Source organism: Macrosteles quadrilineatus, unplaced genomic scaffold, assembly GCF_028750875.1.
Source record: "Macrosteles quadrilineatus isolate MER2022 unplaced genomic scaffold, UCM_ALF_1.0 Scaffold_6__1_contigs__length_79288215, whole genome shotgun sequence".
Lineage (NCBI taxonomy): Eukaryota > Metazoa > Arthropoda > Insecta > Hemiptera > Cicadellidae > Macrosteles > Macrosteles quadrilineatus.
In genome coordinates this window covers 2821220-2842926 of record NW_026542599.1, presented here as the reverse complement: position 1 = coordinate 2842926, position 21707 = coordinate 2821220, and positions in this window count along the sequence as shown.

Here is a 21707-nt window from a genome sequence, read left to right as displayed (position 1 = left end):
AATATTAACCAAGTAAAACTGTAATGGTTAAATGGTTATCTTTAAATTCCTTAAAACGAAAAATCCAACCTCTTAAGGCCAAAGGATCTTAACACACGAAATAATTTAACAGTTTTTCATATGAATAATAATAACCTAAAGTTTGAATGTATTAAATAAAAAATGACGATGAAGAGAAATATTAACCAAGTAAAACTGTAATGGTTAAATGGCTATCTTTAAATTCCTTAAAACAAAAAATCCAACCTCTTAAGGCAAAAGGATCTTAACACACAAAATAATTTAACAGTTTTTCATATGAATAATAATAACCTAAAGTTTAAATTTATTAAATTAAAAAATTACAATGAAGAGAAATATTAACCAAGTAAAACTGTAATGGTTAAATGGCTATCTTTAAATTCCAAAACGAAAAATCCAACCTCTTAAGGCAAAAGGATCTTAACACACGAAATAATCTAACAGTTTTTCATATGAATAACAACAATTTATTCAACAATTCAATTTCATAATTGCATAGCTAAACATCGACATATTTTTAGAAATAACATGAAGATGATATTTCTTAAAGTCTTAACATTAGGAGATTGCACTTTATAGCAACGCGAACGAAAAATTTATATAATATCTCAACCCGTAGGTACAAACCTAAGATGTGTGTATCACTAACAAACGGTAAAATATTAACAACACAGGCAATACAGTTATTCTGAATTATAGATTATAATGGTTATAAACATGTGCACATGTTGATATTTTTATACCTCCAAAAGCCAGGTGAATAACTCTAAGGATGGTAGCCTATATAAGGGAATTTTATCACCACAAAATTGGCTTATAGTGCAACATTATAGTGACGTTGCCTAGCAGTATTCCTTACTAAATCATTGCACTAGAGGTGAATATAACACTATTTACATTTTATGGAAATTCTAAATACCGTTCATTACGAATATTATTATGTTAATGCATGTAAAGTGGAATTTTAATTGCAGCTAAATCAGAAATTACACGAGGACTGTTAAGTTTAGCTAAACTAATGACAAATGATCCTACTTCTGTAATATACAATTGTTTTATAATAATATATAAATTATTTTTTGATTCTTTTATTTCTTGGGGGTCAAAAAGTAGCTTTATTTCCAACGGCGAAGTGTCCGAAACATGTTTGTTAACAACCAAATATGCCAGCTTTAGTATTTAACAACACATTTAGCAATTCCTATTTAATTTTTTTCACTTTGAAAATAAAATATTTTACGAAATATAAACTTACATCATGTATGAAAACCAGCTACGTCACATTTAAACATCTTAATTTAGATTGGAAAAATCCAATTACAAGTCATAAGCGATCTCTGTTTTATTTTCCCCTTGGAACAAGTGAAATAATTTCACCGAGATTGCGTTTCAGATATTAATTGAATACTTCGGTTAAAGAATCTGAAAGGTTCGTCAATAAGCCAACTAATAATTTTCAGTGAATAGTAAAAAAAAAAATACATACAATAATTATTATTCCTTTTTTCAATCTTTCTGTGTTAGTAAAAACTTAAACTATGAAAATAGTTTTGTCTATGGTTTGATGTGTAGGCTACTTATATTAGTATAAATAAAAGTTCATAAAAACATCAATTAATTAAGTTAATTCATTAACCTTTAGCCCATTATAGTTTTTAAAGGGGGAAATTAAACAGAGATCACTTAAGACGTGTATTTGGATTTTTAAATCTAAATTAAGATTTTTAAATGTGGCTCACAATTCAGCTATGCAATAGATTAAAATAGAATATCTCCATTGACGTGTTTGTAAAGTAAATTAATTTATTGCAAATGTTGCGAATTCATTTAGTAGTACGGGCACCAACAATTATTTTTTGATTTGAGCTTTGATTAAAAACCTTGATGGTCTGTTATTTTTATGAAAGGTCATTAGAGTCAGTGGGGTACGTAATCTATTTACTATTAATTCAGCAGTATTTGTATTTCCCAAAACAAACGTGGTAATTATAGAGACATGTTCCAACGTGTCTATTTGAACTATTTGAAAACTGTTTTTAACATTTTCCATACTTCGGTCTTCATTGTTTCTATGTTTTGGCTCACCTTTACAGGATGCTATTTTACCATTTCTTTCAAGACCATTTTCTAGAGCTTAAAAAACAAATAATTTTGTATATTAAAGCATTTTTGTGAAGAATACAGAGATAATAAAAAAACATAAAAATTCCCATGTTATTCTTGTAGTTTGCTTGTTTATGGATATATTTTAATCACATTTGGAAATTTTGTTTATTTCATCTTAACCTATCAACATAAAAAAATCAAATTTCAATACCTTCCCTGAAGCAGCAAGCCTAAGTACTCATTAAAATTACTTGTATTTTAATAGGAAAAAAATGACAAATTTGAAAATTTTAAGGGAATATTTTAGTAGAATTCCAGCCAGGTAAATTGAAATTTGCTTAGTCTGCAGGTTTGCTGTGGCGGTGGTATTTTGACTCTACGTCACATTTAGATTTAATTTTTTTATCTTGTTATACCTTTTACAATTTTGAATCTAAAAAACCTAAGCCTATTAAACAATTTTCATCCGTCATGACATGCTTAGTGATAAGTTTAATCGCAAGAGTAAACACGTTATAGGATGTTTAGAGATTCACAATAACCCATTACGTAATCCTATATAAATCTCCTTCAACATCCTATGTAGCCTGTTATGACGCTTTAGAGAAATTTAGATCTTTTCATGCTTATTTACAAATTTCTTATTTCTTTTTCAGGTATGATCATAAATGGTCGGAAAGACAGAAGTCGTCTTTCAGATAGTAAGTATGGACTTCATTACTCCATGGACTCTTCAATGGACTCTAGTATGGACTTTTCAAAAGATAGTTGTTGGTAATGGGCTTTTCATAAGTATTAAATGTAGGATCCTTAATGACGTAATTACTTAATGGAGAATCAAAGGCCTTATGCCCTTAGACTTATTTAGTGTTTTACAAAAATTTGCGCAATACTATTTTATGTAGTTTGACATAAATTTAGCATTTCTTAACCGTATTACTTGCCCCAAAACCCGTTATAATCTTTCAACAATTTTATGATCAATTGTTAAAAAGTAAAAAAAAACCAATTAATTATGTTAGGTGCGATAAACAATACAAAGCATAATGCAAATAATGTACATTATTTTCTGTACACAAGAAATAATGAATTAAAAACTATTGACCAATTTGACTCGAAATTAATTCAATCACTCTTAATCTATTTCATTATTGAAAACCGCTCAAGCTTACAGTAGAAAGAGGATCAACATCAGTTAAACTTCGTCCTAAACCGCTTAAGAGTCTTAAGTAAAGAAACGTGCTGTACAACCTGACACATGAAGTTGCCAGGAATTTCCATCAGGCTACTTCATGAATACGAGGTTTCTCATTCTCAATTGAATATTAAACAGTTTTACTCACCTTTAGCTTATTTAAAAACAATTGTATCTAGATTCTTGAATATAGTATTAGGTGTTGGAAGGTATAAAAGTTACTGAGGAAAAAGAGTTTGTTATTTTTCTCACTTTTATAAAACACAGTTATACTCACTTTTGGCTTATTTATAATCAGGGATTACTAAAATATATTCTATAGGCTAGTTACAAAAAAAAAAAAATACTACTGACTGACAGGTGATAATGATATATCACCAAAAATATAACCTAGTGTTTTATCAAATTGGAGATGAGTAATGTAAATGTAAGTAAATTTGGCACTGTATGGTGTAGATGTGCAAAAGACGGGGTTTTACAAAATTCAAATTTCGAGGGTGGTTTAGGGGGAGGTGATCTCTATATCCATGGAAATTCGATTTTTTAAGGTTTTATATTTGGATCTGTGTAAGCTAGACAAATGATCGGATCGCTAATGGGGAATCATTAGGTAAAAGTCAAATGATCTACAACTTTTGTATTTATACTTATTTCCCATTCCAAAATGTTATCGAGTGAAGTCAGTTTAAAGTCGAAACTGTGAAAATTGAATTTTTCCTCGTGTTTGCGCTTCAAAACAAGACAGTTCCCGTTTAACCACGATTAAAAGACTTTCAATTTTATTAAAAAGCAGTATATTTATAATAATAAAAATATTCTATTTAATAAAACGGGGTTATAAGTATATTTTACATGTACAAGTGCTTAAAGTAAGCACTTTATTACATTTTTGGATTTATTGCATCAAAAATACATTTGAAATTTTCTATTTTCTAAAACTTTGTAAAAAAGTGATAGTTTTTGAAAAACATATACAGGCCTACATATAAACACTTGGGAAGTGTCAGTTTAATGATGCAATTTGTATATTTCATAAAACGATGTAACAATTCTGTATATTATTTTGCTTTTGGTTTATTTTGTTTAAAATGTACCAAAGATTGTTAAGTATTACAAAATTATCCGTTATTCCACTCTACACTATTTCCCTAATAATCTAATGGTAAACCTGCAAACATATTATTGTCGCTATAAATCTACTAGGAAAAAAAATGTTGGAAAAGATGTCATCCATTGTCCCTAATTGGTGAAAAATCTACTAGAGATTTATTAATTGGTCTGGAATATTTTGCAAAATGTATTATGTATACAATTATAGAAACAATGGGCAGATTTCCGCTCTGATGTCATGAGAAAAGGAGTTTTCCGTACTCATTTAGAGTAAAGCGGCTACTTTCGAGGTTAAATTGAATACTTAATGATATTAAGTTATGTTAAAAAAGTAAATAAAAGCCATAAAATGTAGTTTTTTTTTTATAAATTTCCCATGTTAATGATTGTTTATACAGGGGTGTAATTCATTTGAATATACTTACTTTTTTTGAAATTCTTCTTATTTTCAACGGTTTACTTGCTATAGTGCAAATCATCAGTTAGTCATCCTTATTTTAAAGGTGATTCAAGATGCGAAAAGCAACATTTTATGTTACTCTTGTACCTCGTTAAAATATAAGAAATGATTCTTATATTCTTTTGTGGATATATTCTTGCAGGTAAATGTGGCAATTTCCCCACAATAAAACGAGTAATGGTACCGTAGCCATAAATGTTCCTCGCCACTTAGTAAGTTTACTGAGGAAAAGTCAGATCGTTGATGTTTGAAAGAATAATGCATGTTTGTAGAGACAGTTATTACTAGTAAGTCTATCATATTTCCCTTATGCCTGTGTGTTTTCTCAGAACCATATGATAAATATTACACTGTGTAAAATGCAGCAAGCCATAAAAACATGGAAAATAATTGCTTATAACCCTTAAAACTCGGTTATGAGCTATGAACCTACTCGCGGGCCTCAAAATCACATTTCATAACAACAGTTCTTTCTTTCAAGATTTATATAGCAGTCTCAATTTTTTTCGTGTAAAAATTGGTAAATAATTTTATAACTAAAGTATGATAAAAGAGAACTTTTATTTCATACTGAGCCAAAGAATTAGACGAAAAATGGCTACACCTTATAACCAAGTTCATATCAGTAACTTTTCGGTTTTATTGAATGTTTACTTTGCATTTATATGAATTTAAATTTCTTATAAAACGAAACACATATGTGGAATGTGAAAAATGTAAAATCTTTCCATATAAAAATAATACATAAAAACGCTCCATAATTAAACACCAATTTAAGATGATGATTTGTAATCATGTACCTTTTACACACTCATATTTTTTTATAGCCTTGAGATACAAGTAACAACTTTATGCGAACCTGTATGCTGATATTAGAAATAATATCACAATACTAATGTTTTATCACATACATATTAAGTTTCAATGCAACGAACTTTGTTAGAATTTCGAATTCATTTCGACACTCGTTTAGTTTTTAGGTAGGATTTTATTCTATATGAGGAATATTCGTGACAAGTTGCAGTTGAAATGTCAGGTAAATTAATCCCATCTTGCGTGTTGATATAATGAACTATAGAGCGCGAACCACAACATAAGCAATTTGCATAAAAGGGTTAAAGGTAAGCAGAGCATTAAAATCATGATGATAGGGAATATGACGTTGGTTGAACCATAAAAAAACATGCGTTCATATTATAGTCAAATCCAAGTTATAAATAGTATATTACGTTACTGGTCCTGAAAATAAGTGTTTACCAGACAAGTGTGATCGTTCCATACGAGTCCGGTAGACACATTTTGGACGAGCTTCGTACGATAGTTTACGCCATTCTACTAAATCTGTACAAATCCATTAAAATAAATATTAAAATAAATAAATATTACCACCAACTAAAGGATTTGATATGGAGATTACCAATAATTTTTCTTCCTTATTAAGTGCGAAGAAATACAAGAGAGAATATATTTTTCATTTTTCATCGATAAGGACATCTATGATTCAGATGCTTTTGTAATCAACGGGGTAGTAAGTAAAACTAAAAACAGTTACGGATCTTCCTATGTCAAGGATATTATCATTATGTTGTTTATGATTCTAAAAGGAAGGATACATTATCTTAATATTTATAAACTTCATCAGTGGCAACAAATTTAAACCTATTATTTAACTGCCAAGTAATTGAATTGCTGTTTGACTGAACTCAACCCTCAACCCTCAACCCTGTTTGCGTTTACCTCAACTCTTTTATTAGATCACTTTTTAAATAGGCGTAAAAAGTAGTTAAAATTATTGACAACTGAGTGAGAAACGATGTTTAGTTGTATAGTTCACTTTAATCAGATCTTTTTCCAGGTTAATTTATTAATGCCCAAAGATGACAACAAATGAAAGTCAGGAGGTTGTTCCGTTAGTACTACTAGCATATTCAGGACTATATTGAAAAAAGGTTTTAATTGTTATGCGAGCAACTCAACCAATTAGTGGTCCATATATGTTTTACTACCTCCAACATAGTAATTGGATTTTTAAATGTATGGCTCTCTGGCTAAACGGGTTCTGAAAATATTTTATAATTACACTTTCTTACAAAGCTACTGTATCTATTTATTCAGGCAAAGCAATATTGGATTGTATATTCAGGTTAAGTAAATATAATAATTACATTTCCAACTCCAGATCTTGTTTACCAACTCCAGTATTAGAAAGTTACAAAGCTTTCAGCGGGATTGCGTTTTACAAACTAATTAATTACCTTGAAAGATGAAACTTAGTGGTTGGTCAAACCAATATAATCAACGTCAATATCATGATTGCATTCAGTTAGACCAAGTCTTTCAAGTACTGTTCTATTAGTTCATCTTGGTAAACAAGTTGTTTGATAAAATTATTGTATAACTACTCATTCTTATTTAGTGAATATTATCTCACCCCTCCTAAACTTACATTACTGCAAACCATGTGTAATGTAAATCTTTTTTTCGAAAGAGTATCCATCGGCTAGCCACAGAAATGGAGTAATAACTGGGATTAATTTTACCATAGCTGTGTATTATTCTATAACAATTACAATAAATACAATGTAGGCTATACTTAGAATGTATAGAAGAGAGTAAAACTACCTTGTTTAGTTGACAAACTAAATGTAACTAAAATAAATTTTATTGGTTTTGAGCCTACAGTGCACAACATCTGCTGTCGACCCCTAAGTGATCTGGTATATACTTTCTATTTTGAGAGTATAAAATATTATACTTTGTTTCCTGTTCATCAATTAAAATCCACAATAATGCATAGAGAAATTAATAGTCTAATCATCTAAAGAAATACTTGTAATGCATATATTTTGAGATTAATACCTGTAACGCTAGACTGTAGATCAATAAGTATTTAGTTTTATTTCTTTGGAATCAAATATAGCCATTTAATACGGAATACAAAGAACACGTTTCTAAAACATCCATTATCAATTAATTAGTTTTATTTTATGGATGAATGGATAATACTGTCCATTAAAATTCCATTTATGGCTCTCATTGGCGTATAAACAACCGTTTGTAAATGGAAAGCACGGAATTATAACGGTTACGGATATGGGCTATTATGTGGTCTATTTATTCTTCTTTCCGCTTTGTCACACGATTTTATTTTAGGAAAATGGTAACTCGATATCATAATGCTGAACTATAAGTGTTCAGTAACATATGAATGAAAATCTGTTGTATATTTAACGCTTGCAAAAATAATTGAATTTTAAAATTATAAGATTATTGAATGTAATGACGTTTGGCAATTTGTTTATAAAAATGTTGATTAAAATAATAACTTGTCTATATACAGGGTGTCTTATGAATAGATTTAAAGCGATTGATTTTATATATTCTTCCCCATTTATAGAATGAATATTTTGAAAATTTACACAATTTATAAAGTAGGTTTTAGAAATATTCTGGGAAAAATTCAGCTTCCTTACCCTTTTAAAAGAAATGTTGGCATATATCAATTTTGCTGCCTATAAAAATCTCTTGAGGTAGTATCTGATTTGTTTACTTTGTTAAAGCTCTGACGTTCATATTTGAAAAAAGCTGTTTGTTTGAAGAATATCGCTTGAGTCTAGATTATTCTGGTACAGTTTTACTAAAACTGTGGTTGAACAAAAACACGGGCTTTTAACGTGTAACAAAAACAAAATCTTTTATGGTTTTAAAGCATGATTTTTGAATGTGCCACAATTTTATTTCTACAAGGCTTGGTGAGCTAAAATTTTCCTAGAATATTTTCAAAATCTACTTAACAAAATGCTGTAAAGTTTCCAAATTACCAGTGCGTAAATGGCCAAGTAATATGAAAATCAAACTATTAAACCTCTTTGTCACACCCTGTATATTAAACAAATAATTTTTGTTATAATCGCAAAATGATTAAATTTCTTTTAATGATTGTCAAGCTACTTTAAACGATCAGTTGTTAGATCTTTGCCAGATGTAGGGTTAACATAAGTAAGAATAGATTTATAATATGGAAACAGAATTTCCACCGTGAAACTTGTAACATAATAATATCAATAAACTGAAATTTAAAATGCGATTTAAGCTTAACGAACAAAACGTCATCCATCTCTTGTGGTAACGAATAACAATAAACTATTTTACGACCATTGCACATCATTCACAGCGCTTCGGAAAATAAAGGTGAGTTTACTTGATGTGTTTTCTTCACCTTAACAGAATGGTAATAATAAACTTAAATAATATAATACATGCAGTGTACGATATTTCCCGTTACATATACCATTTTATGTACTAGAACATCTTTACTGCACCTTTTGTTTATGTAGGGTCACAATATTTAACCGTAGACATATTATGGATTTTTTTAACCAGCAGAAATGTTTTTTTTTAGTAAACCCCATTAGGTTTCTACAGAACAAGTTTTGATACTGTCTACTATAAAACAACTTTGTGCTGATGTACACACATGAAAACAATTACAATGGCGTGTTTGCATTTTATACTTACATGCGCTGTATTGTGAAAGAACGATGTAAAATTACAAACTATAAAAAAAAAACATATACAAATATTATTTAAACATCTATTTCTCTATATTTAACCGGTTTTACAGAAAAAAACCCTTAATTATAACATGACATTTTTCATACAGAGAAAAAATCATTCAAATGTAAAGCGTTGAATAGCTTAAATCGTAACACATTCATCGGTATTCAATGTCCTCCATAAAATGTATAAAATAATAATTTTTATAATCTACTTTCTCTTAATAACAATATAAAACCAATGGACCATATGGTAATCCCACCCATACCATTATGGGTGGGATGGGTGGGATTAAGTCCATAAGCATCCTCAATGGTAAATTAAACTATTCTTATAATGAGTTGTGGGAACTTGAATATTACCATTGACTATTAATCAATAGTCAATTATATTACATATTAGCTCATGTGCACGTGTACTACTCCCGCCACAGCAAACCTGCTGACTTAGCAAATTTCCATTTATCTGTTTGGAACTTTACAAAAATATTTCCTAAAAATTGTCAGATTTATTTTCTATATGAAAAATATGAATTGTAATGAGCACTTAGGTTTGCTGCTACAGGGAAGGTGTCAAAGTTTTCAACGATAAATTTTGCAAAAAATAAACACATTTTACGAATGCGATCAAATTGTATCCTTAAACAAGCAAACTACAATGGTTTATTTTTTCTTCATCATAATAGTTTGGAAATTTAAAATTTACTGTTTAAAAATTTTCACCAAACGTACAACAACGCTTATATACAGAATTTTCCCTTACTGCTCTACAAACATATTTTAGGAAGACATTACAAAATGTTGGGTTTTGAGATGATTGAAATGGTGAAAGTAATTTAAATGTGATGCTGCTGATCTCTGAAAGTTGTTTTTTCGTAAATATCATGACGTCACTGTTGAAGGATTCTCCAGCAAATGAACAGATGAGTCTCAAGAGAGAAGAAGACAAACTGTGATTGACGTCATACGCCTTGAAGTGAGAAGGAGGTTTAAAAGATGGATTGAATCGAAGGAGTATATTTTTGGCTACAGTATTACTGTTAACGACGTACATTTAGTACGTATGTGTTGGGACAAATATTACTGCGTTGATAAAGAAATTAACTTATCCGGATATAGAATTCAAATATTAAAACTAAAAATGTAGGTAATTATTTAAAATGGGTTTTGGACGTTAGATGGGAGAAATAATGGTGAAAAGAGCGATATATTTAAACGTGTTATTGGTCGATATGTGACACTGGCACATAGTGTATGGTAAAATGTAGTTTGTGTGTTGGGTTGTTCCTATCTTTTAAGGTCAGAAATATGTATATATTATATGTGGCACACTTGCGAAAATTACTGTAATGAGCTGTTATGGTAGATAAAAATAGGCTAAAACTATTTTAAACGGATTTATCTAAATTTAACACATGAAAATATGAAGTCTACAACTGTTTCAGTGAATAAATAATGATCCTGTTCTAAAATGCAATATTACAAATATTTTGATTTATTTCTGTAACCAGTGACGGTTATTTTTTTATCAGTGAGATCTTTTGTTTGCTACAATATTGTTTGATATTAGGGAACAGGAACTCTTAGCGATAACATCTTTTATTAAATAATAACAGCTTGTTTGTGTTTACAAGGCTTGTTCGGAGCTTTCCAAATATTTCCTCGTGAGCTGATAATGTTAAACCCAGGGATTAAATTTATTTTTAAAAGAATGTTTTACAAAATAAATGACGGACCCCCAATGTTCTAGTTTATTGCTATCTGAGGATAAATTAAAAACTAGGTTCAAAATTAAATTATAGTCGTGGGTGTACTGAACACGATAGCGTCATGGAGTGAGAAATCGAGTATGTTTCGACTAAGACATTAAGTCTGTCTATTTTTTTTCTTCAGTCACTAAACAATAAACATGTTCCTAACACGAATGGGTACATAACTAACTCTCAGTAGATTTCTTAGCTGCTTGTCTATGTTGGCGAAAAGTTGGGGTTTTTTAAGAAATAAACCGTGTAACTAAAATAAAAAATATATATAAACATCCTTAAATAGCGTAGATGTAAGTATTACAGATTACAGTATAAAGTTCCACTTCTCTTAAACATTTAAAATATGCATTTTGCTTAAAAGATCTTTCCTTCTTTCAGGATTGGTAAATGTCAGGTTTACGTTGAATTCGGAACCACCTTGTCACAGCATTACTAAATTCTTAAAAGTGTTTTAACCTAGTTTGACTCTGTTCGGATGTTGGTAAATGTTCTATGAATGTTAACATATGCAGCTGTGCGAGAAAAATACTACAAATACTAATTTTGTACCAATATTCACGTTTACATATATCTTTAATATCTTTAAGGTTTTTATTTTATATTGATGATCATATCGCTCATTGCTATGACTGATAGTATGTTACCAAAAAGATAATACCTTGCCCTGTAGAAAAAAGAAAAAAAAAACTCTTTTCAAAGCGTTATAGACTGGTCAGTTGGTGTTAACTGCAAGAATCAATATCCTTTCAAATAATGGGACTTTTTTACAGTTGTATTACAATACCAGGGCTTTTGGACAATACTTTTACAGTACTTTCGAAAAAATAATTAGGACCTAAATGGTTTTTTTTTTATTTACATTACATAATCTTTAATTAAGAGTGGCTTTATTGAAATTTAATTGTTCTCACATTATCTGTTTCGTAAAGAGTCAATCCAACGTTTGTTGTTAACATAGATTTCATATAGAGGCAACAAAACAATTTTAAAGGGATGGTGGAAAAGTTTGACAGAATTGCCCGGAATATTTGTCAATTGAGGCAAGGCCTACAACAGCGCTATTTGATTGTTTCAGTTGTCTGGGACATGAGTCGTATCCAGTTTCATTTTACATATATTGTACTGTCAATCTCGGTCTGTAGCAAAATAAAAATAGCTTTACACAATCATTCGTCCACCGTCACACCTAAAGGACTTAGTTATATAGTTTGATCCAAAAATTAAAATATTTCGGGTGTGGATTTATAAAAATCTAATCTAGGAAATAATCTAGAAATGGGAATTATTGCGTCACGCGAGTTGCTGTTCTTAAATACGCTTTATGCAAAACAATATCTAATTATAAAATGAAATTAGATTCGCTTTATTTAAAGACGGTTTGTTAACATTATACCATACTCTATCATATACAGTTTAGTTTTTGATATGTTCAATAGTATTATTTTGGGGGATTAAAACAATAAATAATCTATAATAAATTTACTACGATGAATACCAAAAGTAAGTTGAAATTTAAATAAGATAAAACTGTATTAGGAATAAATATTCAAATTACTTGGAAAATAATAGCCGTCCCGTAGTAAAGCCTTGTTTAACCACTCAAATCTATGATCATGCACTTTGAAACTCTATGCTCTGATTCCGCTACATAAGCAATTATTGATACCTTAAATAAATACATTTCTTACTGACGTTTAAAATAAGTCTTGCTCAATTACGTTTGTAATAATATATATAAGAGTAGCTGTATTGTTTAGGGGATTGTTGAGATGTCCAACTCTAGTCCATAGTTCCTCACAGCAATAAAATATACTGCAATATGACATGGTTACTGTAGATTTTATTTTTCACGTTCAAGTAACCTAACATAACATCCATTTGTGGCACTATGAGATATTTGTCAAGTTGGAAAGGTCGGTTTTTATTTTCTCTCTTTAATGAAATGTCCTAAACACTACGTCCCTTAAAAGAAGGGATGAGCTTTATAAATACTACATTGTATCCTTAAATATTTCCAAATGACCCAGTTAAGAATAGCTTATTTTCGGGCAGCTAAGCTTAAAAGAAAACCTCGATATTTAATCAATCTCAACATATTAGTTTGCCTATCTCAAACAATACTATTAATGTTTTCTAATATTGTTTTCAAAATGGTGGACGTGGCTATCACATCTCTGACAGGTCAATGAGTTGCATTTAATTAACATAACTAATTACAGGCTGCATGTAGGCCTACAGATTTTAATCTAAAGCCCTTATATTGTTGACATCATTATAATTGCGCAAAGCTTCATAAGTTTTATTCGGTATTTCCTTTTGTACTTTTTTCACATCAAAATGTATTTCTTATTTTAACAATTGTAAAGAGAAGATTTAATTATAAATAAAAAGGTTTCAATTTAAACATAGTATTTATTTATCATATTGAATGTTTTTTTTTTCTATTTATAGACTACAACTGAAACACTGATCCATCTATAACCAATCCGTCTTAAAATTGAGTGTTAAACACACTTTACATCTCTGAGGAATTTCATAAAATCACTATGACTACCAACTTTCATTTAAAGTTTGTTGTTTGATGAGATGTGTTGCTTACATTGGTGAGATATAAAGAACATTTTGTTTGTAAGAAGCTGGAAAGAGGATAAGAGATAGGAATTAGTCTCACGAACAAATCTGGACAAAGACACTCTTAGAAGATTTAAGGGATTTAGAAGTTTTCGCCTTACTTCTTATTGGCTCTGTCCTGAAACTATTGCAAGTATCCTTAAATATGTCAATACCCTGAAGCGAATGTTAAATTTATTTCTTTTAGAACTCGTCTTAATGTTGCACTTTGAGCTTTTAACAGATTTAATTTTAAAACTGGAAAAAATATTTACGCCTACTTACCATTTGTTGATAAAATTTCCTCTAATCAAGTGATAATGATTAGGTTAAAGCATCGTTTATAAAATATTAGGTCTGTGTTCCCTTTTAAAACTTATTTTATATGTGTTCGCATCCTACTGTAAATACATTAATCTCTCTCTCTTGTACTCAAAGTGTTTGAAATCTGTATAAAATATACAGGGTGATTGATATAAGTGTGCCAGCCGTTTTATTCGAAAACTATAAGAGATATAAAAAAAAAGTTAAATGGTAAGTCCCTTGGATTTTTTATTAAAAAGTTATAGTCAAGTCAAAAAAAATATTTTAGCCGCCATTTTTCCAATATGGCCGCCAACTTTGATTTTTCTTACGGAACACCCTGTATTTTATGATGTATCCTGGTAGAAAAAAGTAATTTTAAGACGATTTTATTCTTGTAATTTTTTTCATAAACCTAACCGTTTCAAAGATAATAATAGTTTAAGTTGTGAAATTTTTAATGGTTTTCAAACAAAACAGCTGGCATGCTTGATTGGGCCTTTATCGAAACTCTTTCTCATGCAGAAATTTCAAAACTTTAACCATTATTATCTTTGAAGCGGTTAGGTTTATGAAAAAAATCACAAGAATAAAGTCGTCTTAAAATTACATTTTCTACCAGAATACATCATAAAATACAGGGTGTTCTATAAGAAAAATCAAAGTTGGCGGCCATATTGGAAAAATGGCGGCTAAAATAATTTTTTTGACTCGACTACAATTTTTTAATAAAAAATCTACGGCACTTACCATTTAACTTTTTTGATATCTCTTATGGTTTTCGAATAAAACGGCTGGCACACTTATATCAATCACCCTGTATATTATTTATAATTGAAAACCCAGAAACTGTTTTGCACCTGACATGCCGCAGCCACCTACATCAGGTGTGTATGCAATTGATTGATTGTTTGACAACTTTTCTTGATGGAATAATCCAGAGCTATCAATCATTCTAAAAGGCCTTACACCGTATTGTTAAAGCATGTTCAAAATATACTACTGGGTTTTCCATCAATAATCCTATGGGTTTCATATCCCCTACCAGAAATAAATTACACTATTTTCACACTTATGGGTTATTTTTCTTCATAAGATATGACATGTATGTAATAGAAAAACTAGGATCATAATTGACACTAAAATACGCATACACATTATAATTTACTGTATTGTAAATTTTTATATTACCAATGGTATGTTGCTAGACTTGTTTATAGCTTCATGAAATTTTATTCATCAGGAACTGGTTTAAAATCCACATCATATGCTAACAAAATGTAATAATGTGACTTAGTTAAACAAATTACTTGTGAAAAACTTATTACTTACAATTATTGTATTAATTATACAGGGTTATTCTAAATGATGGACCCGTTTTTAATCCTTTATAATTTTTATACTATTAAACTTACCGCTATAAAATTCACATCAAACGAAAAAGCAACTCAAAGAGTTTATGCCTTCCAAAGACAGATTATTTAACAATATCGATCCAACAGAACTGTATATTTAATTGTACAAAGTTTAAAAGTAATCTCCAACTTTTTTTACGACTAGAAATTTGGAGGTTACTTGACGTTTTTGCAAATAACTTTTAAATGGTGAGGAAATCGACCAAAGTGGAAGGTAATATTCCGAAAGAGGATTAAATTTCCTACAATCTACTATTACGCATATCTTGAAAATACTCAATAAATGTAGCCTAAATTTGACTTAAAATAAAAAAGTGTGAAATTTAATGTTTGCTATGTTTATTGTCTACAATTATTGAAGACGGGGATTTTCAATTTTTTTTTCAATTTGAGGCAATTTTTGGTACCTTTCTTGAGTATTTTCAAAAAATGCATAATAGTAGATTGTAGGAAATTTTATTCTCTTTCGGAATAATACCTTCCACTTTGGTCGATTTCCTCACCATTTAAAAGTTATTTGCAAAAACGTCAAGTAACCTCCAAATTTCTAGTGGTAAAAAAAAGTTAGAGATTACTTTTTAACTTTGTACAATTAAATATACAGTTCTGTTGGATCGATATTGTTAAATGATGTGTCTTGGGAAGGCATAAACTCTTTGAGTTGCTTTTTCGTATGATGTGTATTTTATAGCGGTAAGTTTAATAGTATAAAAAATATAAAGCATTAAAAATGGGTCCATCATTTATAATAACCCTGTACTTACAAATTAGTTATGAAAATTTGGTTCACCTTTTACTTAATCTTCTGGGCAACAAAATCGAAGGACAATATTATTACCTTTAGAAACGATTAATATATGAATTCAGAGTCTCTACGGTGTAAAATAAGATAGGTTTGTGGCATATTAGGTGTGGCTACAAGTTGTGGCAATAAATCTATAGAATAAATACCGGTTTGTAATCAATTGTCTACAACATACATGGATGTTACAAATAGTCACCATGGTTGATGAGATTGTTAAATAGCATCACTTCATATTTGAAACGGAAAGTGTAATGGCTAGCTTCTTCAATTGTCAAGTCACATATCATGGAAAATACGAATAAATTATGTCATATTAATTTTCATTCTTTAAATATCTTTTAAGAACATTTAAATAACATAAAAACTTTAATCAGTTGAATAAGTAAAGGTACGTTGATGCATAATGCGTGTATAGTAACGTAAAGTTGAGATAACATGCTATTTAATTTAATTAATTACTTTGGTCTTTTAAAGCAGTTCGTTTCTATTTTTATAATTTTTTTTCAAAGAGTTGTGTCAGATGGAGAAGTCTTTTTTGTTTTACAATCTGAGCACGTAACATTTGAGCGTCGTTATAGCCTCTAATTTAATTCGCTAACGGAAGATATCCCATCTTCGCATTCTGAATTTAATATTTGCATTTATTCATTTTGATTAATAACTAAACACAATTATGAACTAATAAAACCTTTATATTTATTTGGTTATAAATTGGTTTAAATTAAAACATAAATGACTTTCACGTGTATTTCATTTGAAAATTAAAACGTACATGGTGCATTTTGTATATGGCCGTAGAAATATATATTTTTTATATAATATTATCTATTTATTATTATTAGGAGTATTTTAAAGGCTTGGTTATGGAGTAAAAACGTAAGCGTTTAGTTTTTTTAACAAGGGAAAACTTCTTTGTTGCACGAATTTAAATACTAATAATAATAAACCTACATAAATAGTCCAGTTAAATGCCTTTACTCATATATTAATGCATGAGTTGTGTAGTATAATAGTTAATTTGGATAGAATATTTTGATGGAACAAAATAATATAACAAGGTTAGATTATGTAAATTTTAATATTGACAATTGATCAAAACTTCGGTAGTTCCATTTTTAAATCTACAAACAAATACCTAATTAATGTGTAAATGAAGAAGAAATCACATTATATTGTTACAAAAAAAGTACTACGGTCGTAGGAAATTATTGATTCTACCATTATGTGTGTCATTAACCATTATGTGTTTCGGACGTTGTAATATTCTGAAGCTGTAATGCTTTAGCTTAGAGCTTTATTAAATTGCCTGGACTGTTCTGCAATACAATTCATGTATACAATTATAGAAATAATGGACTGGCTTCAGCTTCGATGTCGTGAGAAAAGGTAGTTTGTCGCTCCCATTTAGAGTAAATCAGCTACTCGACTTGTCAAATTGAACTCATAGTAATATTCACCAATGGAAAGTAAAACACATTAATTATTGTACAGCTATAAATTACGTTTTTTTACAATTACTCAGTACTAATAGAAGTTGTTATATGTAATGCCACAATAGTACAATGCAAATAATCCTCTTTATTTGCTAGGGAAATCTTATATTATAAATTTATTCCTTTGATAAGTTCTTACTTTACACTGGTTTATGGCTAGGGTGAAAAGCATCAATTTCAACTTGCATATCTTTATGGTAATAAATATGAATAACCACACATTTTAGTGCATTCGTGCTCCTTCCTGAGCTACGAGAATAATGTTCGGAGGGTAAATGTGGCAATTTTCTCACAATAAAAAGAGTAGTGATGCAGTAGCCTCAAATATTTCTCACTACGTTTCGTACTTCGCAGTAAACTGAGAAAAGTTTGTTTCGTTAGCGATTAAAAGAATAATGCATGTTTATAGTGAAAGTTATTATTAGTGTGACTGTTTATCTAACTTTTTTTTATGGCATTATATAATATTTTTCGTTTAAATTTAACCAAGCAAATCAAACATGAAATATTTGTTATAATCTCTTAAAAATAGTGAATTAAACTAAACTAAAACTGAAGTTGAAATAGACTTGTGACTCAAAATACCCTGAAGAAAATGTATACATCGATTGATAACACTTACAGATTTATTTAACGTGTGTGATGGTAAGTAAAAAAAATCAAAAACTTTTCGTTGTATATCTAAAGTCCTGAGTTTTAATATTAAGTTGTAGATATATAACAAGATAATGTCTTAACTCGCTTAATTTTTATGCTTGATGGCCTTAATAACATAAGTTTGAAAAAAATACTGTAAGTTTACTTTAAATAAATATCACCTCACATGTCTTTCATAGCAAAACATTTATGATGTATGTGTACAAAGAAAACAGTTTTCCTTTTAAAAATTCTAAAATCAAGATTTTGCGCATAGATATGGTCATATATATATTAATATAAAAGTAACTGATTAAATGTCACTAGTATACTAGTAAAAAATATGGATGATTTTTACTGTAGATGTATCGTAAAAATAGCCAACGAATCATGTATTCATTGAAATTTTCCATAGAATAAAATAAATATACGAGTTGTTATTTATATTCTTACGCTTTGTGGTAGTTTTTGGGTGACATTATTTGTATTTGACAAACTTTCCTGACAGTGTGTAGTTAAAATGTCATATAAATGAACAATGCCAGATAGCGGGTTGATTAAATGAACGATAATGCGCAAAACTCGACATTAGCAAAGGTTACGAAAGTGAAATATGTAGCAGAACATCGAAATAATGATGCTATCGAACATAACATTGTTTAAATCCTAACAAAATATGAAGAAACAATTTTAAATAAAAAACAATGCCTTTACTTGTTCATGAATGAAAACTAAGTATTAAGTTAAAATGTTATTCTTTATCAGATGCAAATGCCAAAAGATTATAAATTATCCACCGATTACGGCCTTTTTAATTTAAGTAAGTTCAGTTGGGACTAATATTGTTAGTGGTGGGAGAGAATAGCATACATAATATTAATAATCTTAACTACTATAACATGTCACTGTTTCACTGCGTTACTCTGTTATTTTTATGAGATAACATTACTAAAACGTACACACATAGCATTTATTATCAACTGTTTAAAATATATAACAATTTCCCCTTGCCATCGTCAACCAAAACTTCTCTCCATCGCAGTTCATTTAAATGTATTCTTTTCAGCACACTACCGCATAGGACTTCATAAGAGGATAACGCGTAGAAATGTTCTATTTTTCCTGACGTCCATCCCACCCTGGTTCTCATTTTTATAACACCTCAACGATCACATCAAATAAATTTTGGGAGTTGGGTAGATTCATTTTCAATTCTAATGGTTTTTTTTAGAATCGGAAACCAGTAGATTGTCAGAAAATCATTATAACACACTGATTTAAAGATTAGTTATAATATCACGTTATAGTCATATTTAAAAAATATAACTATAGTCTGGCAGACAAAACTATTAATCAGACAAAACCGCATTTTATACATTGTAGTTAGCGAAAGCTAATAAACAAATTCCCAACAACAGAACTTGTTTACTAACTCCAATATTTAGAAAGTTACAAAGCTTTCAACGAGATTGCGTTTAACAGACTAATTAATTACCTTGAAAGATGAAACTTAGCGGTTGGTCAAACCAATATAATCATCGTCAATATCATGATTGCATTCAGTTAGACCAAGTCTTTCAAGTACAATTCCATTAGTTAGTCTTGATGGATGTTAAAAAAGGGTTGAACACTAAGGTGATTAAAGGTCAAGCCCCCCTCATTAACTCACAAGATACACCTTTGAGATATTAATGTACCTTTACCAGACACAACTCATACTATACAACCCTAAAAATATTAGGCCCAAGTTTTTTTTTTATGTCAAAGCCATTTATGTTCAAATTAAACAATATGAGAAATATTTTAACGGCCGCGAAATTTGGAAATATGAAACTGGATATAATCTCTATTCATAATATAGCTTTTTAGTTTTTCTCATTCAGGAGCAAAAGAATTATATAGACCAACCTTACTCCTTGCTCTAAATTCTATACTTCTCCTTAACCTTAAACGTAGATTCAGCCTTAACCCTATGCATATGAACTTTGTAAGTCATGATAGGTCATCAGAGACATTTTAAACAGATATTTCGCAGACTTCATGCTGTATTGGGTATCCATGAAAGATTACAATATGTTTAGCAGGTATAGGGGAGTGTGGACGATCTTGTTTAGCTATTCAATTTAATGTTTAAACAAATATTTATTGGTTATACTTACACACAGTATACACACTTAGCCATCGATCTCTATCCTTTCAGTTTTTAATTTCCGTTGTATCATTAAACCAGCCTATTGATCAATGAGGTTTCTAATAGGTTAAATTTCAGAGTAAACATTTTTATGTTTATTCCACTTCTAAATAATCCATATAAAAAGTATCAATAATCATATATTTTAACGAATACTGTTATTGACTTACACGCATCGCTGTCTACAAATTCATTTGTGTTGGTATACCTGAAGCACACTCTAGGTACCACTTCAGGTAGGGTTGTTGGTGGTAGGCACTTTGCTATAAGTCTTCTATAACAAACATAGCCATTTAATTTGGAATATAAAAAACATTATTTCCAAAACACCTACAGTAAATTAGTGTTTGTAATTTTATGCAAGAATGGATAATACGTCTCATTACATTTCCATTTACTGCTATTAGTGGTTTGTAAATAGCGGTTTCCACCAACAAAGTGAGGAATTATCGCGATTATTGGTATTACCCTCTCTGTGGATTATTCAGTCCAGGGTTGACGTCAACCGGTGTCATTTGAGATAGACAACTTCATTACATAATGTTTGACTAGACATGTTTAGTAACATAAAATGTCAACAATGCGATATTTGACAGTTTTTTTTTTGCACAAATGATATTTAAATTAAATTCTAAATCATTTCAAATGCAGCCTTAAAACGTATGCTGAGTTTTAAACATTAGTTTTTAAGTCCGAATGCAGTAGATTAAAAAACTAATTCATCAATTTAATTATGTTTAGAAAATATGTATTTTTTCGAAACAAATCGTAATTTGTTAGATTAAATCAATTATTTACTATATTGTATAATGTAAAAGCAATATTGGGTTTTACCCTCCAACTTTTGTACTAAAAGCTACCAGGTATTTATTGAATAAATTACACAATTTTATAAATATGTGTATATGTGATTAGTCATAAAAGTTCAGTGTTCCACAGAAATTTGTTTTACATCAATTGAGAAAATAATCAGCTGAAAAAAGGTTTAATATAACAATGGATTGTTATATGAAAGACGAATCCTCTAAAACATGTCCAAC